Source organism: Arachis hypogaea, chromosome 5, assembly GCF_003086295.3.
Source record: "Arachis hypogaea cultivar Tifrunner chromosome 5, arahy.Tifrunner.gnm2.J5K5, whole genome shotgun sequence".
Classification (NCBI taxonomy): Eukaryota; Viridiplantae; Streptophyta; class Magnoliopsida; order Fabales; family Fabaceae; genus Arachis; species Arachis hypogaea.
The window spans coordinates 58,210,674-58,215,597 of NC_092040.1; positions in this window are offsets into that span (position 1 = coordinate 58,210,674).

Here is a 4,924-nt window from a genome sequence, read left to right on the forward strand (position 1 = left end):
TACGTATATACTGTGAGACCAGCCAACGTCTGCACCCCGTTCGTATGCGCACTTTAACCTAAAACCCGTGTACAAGACTCCTGTTGTGTGGCTACTTGATGTGGTACCAAAGAGACATTCTATGGCAATGTCTGATCGTGCAGAGAAGTAGCAGACGATGTCCTACCTTTTGGTGACGTTCCACCTGACTGGAGTTTTGAAGACTTAGAACGTACTTTCCCTCGCTTTAGTAGTTTAGAGGGACTAGGCGAGTGTAGAGTCTAGGCTAGCCTGGGTGCCAGCTTAGGGACTTCTTGAACAGATCAGGACCTGGGGTGTTGTATGTATATATATGTATATAGTTATTATCTAGCTATATCTAGGGGTGTTCTAACTAAAAGTCTGTACTTAGATAAAAGTTGGATCACTGAATGTTGTTGACTGCTTGTGATGTATTTAGGTGTAGTTGTTTATAACCGTTTTATCTGTTATTATTTGTGAATTGATTATAAATGATTATGTTTATTAATCCAAACGTTTAAAAAAAAATATACCTCGCAAATTAACCACGCTTTTTAACAACGAATCAAGCTCATATGATAAATAATAGATAATAATTAGGAAGACAAATTGGTAGCGCTCATTTTTCGGTATGATCTAGACATATTGAAAATTGGGTCATTACAATTTGGTATCAGAGCAGTTTGTTCCCAATAGAGCCTGGGGAGTGGACTGACTATGCTTCATTGCATACTCTGCTTGTGTGTCTCATGCTGTTAGGGTATCTTCAAGATACATTTGGCATGAATGTCTATGAGTGCTCATTTTGGGAGTGTTCGTGCCTTACTTGAAATATTAAGACTGATCACCTTAATGTTGATTGTTTGGTGCGGATAGGACCTTAATGACTGCGAATAGGCATAGTTTAATCGAGCTCTAAACGACAAATCGATGCGAGGTACAGCTATCTTCATAACTGTTATGATCTCCATGGCTATGGCCATGTTAGATTTGGATGCTGTAAGGAACGAATGCTTGTTTTACTTATAAGGAATCTAGACACACAGCTAGGATCTACCCAAGAAAGTTTGTTCGGAATCCAGTGCGAACCCAGAAACAAGGTCGAGTGTTTGCCATGACTGCTAATGATGCTATGCAATCAGACGCCCTGATCCAAGGTCAGTGTATTGTCAAAGGTCGATTTCTAACTGTACTGTATGACTCGGGTGCATCGCATTCCTTTGTTTCTTTAACTGTTGCTCGTGAGTTGTGACTAGATTTCTCTGAGTTGAACTTTGATCTAATTGTCTATACACCTGCGTCCCAAAATGCTTTGACTAGTTTAGTGTGCCTGCAAGTACCATTCACTATTAGGAACAGAACTTTTATACATGATCTAATCTGTTTGCCTCTATGTGGTTTAGAAGTTATTCTAGGGTTAGATTGGTTATCTAAGTATCATGTTTTCCTTGATTGCTTTGAAAAAACTGCTGTTATTCCGTCTGATAGTTTAGATATTAAACCATTTTTGTCATATACCTTATATTTGAATTCTGTAAGAGTTACCTTAAACGGGAGTGATTGTGAGGGGTACGTTCTGTTAGCGGCTAGCTCGAATGACAGTGAATTCAGCTTAGAACGAATCCGAGTGGCGAAGGAATTTCCTGATGTTTTCCCATACGACATACCTGAATTTCCTCCTCAGACAGTATTGAACTAGTACCTGGAACCGGACCAATTTCCATAGCACCGTACTGGATGTCACCACTGGAACGTGCAGAGTTGAGGAAGCAGTTGGATGAGCTACTTGGAATGAAATTTATTTGTCCCAGTGCATCACCTTGGGGAGCTCCAGTATTGCTAGTAACGAAGAAGGATGGTGGAATGAGACTCTGCATAGATTACCGACAGTTAAATAAAGTCACTATCAAGAACAAGTATCCACTTCCACGGATAGATGATTTGATGGATCAGTTGAAAGGTGCAACTGTGTTCTCGAAGATTGATTTGCGATCGGGCTATCACCAGATTCGAGTAAAAGAATCAGATATACCGAAGACTGCATTTAGAACTCGATATGGTCACTATGAGTATACGGTTATGTCGTTTGGACTAACTAATGCTCCCGCGATTTTCATGGATTACATGAATCGTATTTTCCGTCCGTACCTTGATCAGTTCGTAGTAGTTTTCATAGACGATATTCTCATTTATTCAAAGACAGAATGAGAGCATGAAGAGCATCTAAGGGCTGTATTGCAGATACTGAGGACTCGAAAGTTATATGCTAAACTATCAAAGTGCGAGTTTTGGACAGAGAAGGTGGCATTTTTGGGACATGTTATATCACAGGGAGGAATTGCAGTGGATCCTTCAAAAATTGAAGCAGTAGTGCAATGGGAACCACCTACGACCGTTATAGAAGTTCGGAGTTTTCTCGGACTTGCTGGATATTACCGGAGGTTCATCAAAGGATTTTCACAGATAGCCTTACCTTTGACTTACCTTACACGAAAGGAAGTTCCGTTCGTTTGGACGGCTGAGTGTGATAGAAGTTTCAAGATGCTTAAGGAGAAGTTAACAACTGCACCTGTATTAGTACTACCCGACCCACAGAAACCTTTTGAAGTATACTGTGACGCCTCTCATAAAGGACTTGGATGTGTGCTGATGCAAGACAAAAATGTGGTGGCTTATGCTTCCCGGCAGCTAAGACCTCATGAACGAAATTATCCGACGCATGACTTAGAGTTGGCTGCAGTGGTGTTTGCTCTGAAGATCTGGAGGCACTATTTGTATGGCGCTCAACTAGAAGTTTTCTCTGACCACAAAAGTTTAAAGTATATCTTTGACCAGAAGGATCTTAATATGCGACAGCGGAGGTGGATGGAGTTCCTGAAGGATTATGATTTTAAGTTAAGTTATCACCCAGGAAAAGCAAACGTGGTGGCAGACGCCTTGAGCAGGAAGAATTTGAGTATTTTTTGGATGATGATAAAGGAAGAGAAGCTACTTGCGGAGTTTGAGGACCTTAAGTTGGCTATGACTGAGACATCAAATGGAGTCTGTTTGGCGCAGTTGCATATAACACCAGATTTTAAGATTAGGATTCAGCAAGCACAAGCACAGGACTCAGAAATGATGACGATGCTGAGACGGATGAAAGTAGAAGAACCAGAAGCTGTAAGACTAGATCGTAGCAGTCTCTGGAGATACAAGAACAGAATTTGTGTACCTAGCTCTGGAGATTTACGGCAAAGGATTCTTGCAGAAACTCATCAAAGTAGATTTTCTATGCATCCTAGAGTAACAAAGATGTATCAGGATTTGAAACAAATGTTCTGGTGGCCGGGCTTGAAGAAAGAGGTAGCTGATTATGTCTCAAAATGTTTAACTTGCCAGAAGGTGAAGGTGGAACACCAGAAACCGTCAGGAACCCTGCAACCTTTAGAAATACCACAATGGAAATGGGAGCAGATTTCTATGGATTTTGTCACGGAATTGCCAAGGACCTCAACTGGACGCGATGCCATCTGGGTAATTGTGGACAGGTTGATAAAGTCAGCGCACTTCCTTCCGATTCGAGTTTACTATACTTTAGAAAGGCTGGAACGAATATATATTCAAGGAATCGTACGACTAAATGGGATACCTTCGTAAATTGTCTCAGATCGAGTTTCGAGGTTTACTACTAGATTTTGGGGAGCTTTTCAGAAAGCGTTGGAAACAGAATTGCACACGAGTATAGCATACCATCCTCAGATTGACAGACAATCAGAGCAGATAATCCAGACGTTAGAAGACATGTTACGATCATGTATGATAGACAACCAAAGCAGCTGGGATAAGTATTTGCGGTTGGTCGAATTTGTCTATAACAACAGTTGCCAATAAAGTATTGGGATGGCACTATATGAAGCTCTCTATGAAAGAAGATGTCGGACACCATTGTGTTGGAATGACGATGGAGAAGCTAGTGTCTTAGGTCCAAACTTAGTGTAAGAAACTACTAAGAAGATAAAGGAGATTCGTCAGAAGAGCCAGACAGCACAAAGCCGTCAAAAGAGCAATGCCGATAATAGACGTAGACCCTTAAAGTTTAGTGATGGAAACCGTGTCTTTCTAGAAGTAACCTCAATTAATGAAATAGGTAGAGCCATTAAGACTAAAAAGCTTGACCCTCGATACATAGGACCTTTCCAAATACTTAAAAGAGTCGGTCTAGTAGCGTATCAAATAGCCCTTCCTCCATATCTGTCAAACCTTCATGATGTTTTTCATGTCTCACAACTTAAGAAATATATTCCCGATGAGAGTCACATTTTACAACCAGAAACAGTATAGTTATGAAATCATTTGACATATCAAGCATCACTAGTTCAGATCGTAGAAAGAAGTGATAACCAGCTAAGAGGCAAGACTGTTCGCTTAGTCAAAGTAACATGAAAACCAAGGGGAGAAGAAGAGCACACTTGGGAACTGGAAGATAAGATGAAATCTAATTACCCGTATCTATTCCTAGGTAACTAAAATTTTGAGGGCAAAATTTTCTTTTAGGAGGGTAGAATGTAACAACCCTGATTTTCGAGTACGCGAGATCTTTTCTGAAAGTACGAATTTCTCCAGAAGATCAGTAAAGGGAACACCTCTGTTATATCATCAAGCATCTCAATCCTTATTGTCATTATGACATCTTTAAGCCAAAACCTCTTTTGAGGCAAGCTCGACAACGCGGCCACGGAGAACCTAGTTTTTGAACCATATCGGTTAGGAGTTTTAATTCTAGTTTTCGTAAATAGGCTCAGTTTGACGAACCGGACTCGATTCATGAGAGAAGAAAGATAATAGTATAATATTATCATTATATTAGTATTATAAAATGCTTGAATGACATTATAGGGTTACCTGGTCTGTTTTAGTTAAAAACAAAAAAATCGGTTTAACC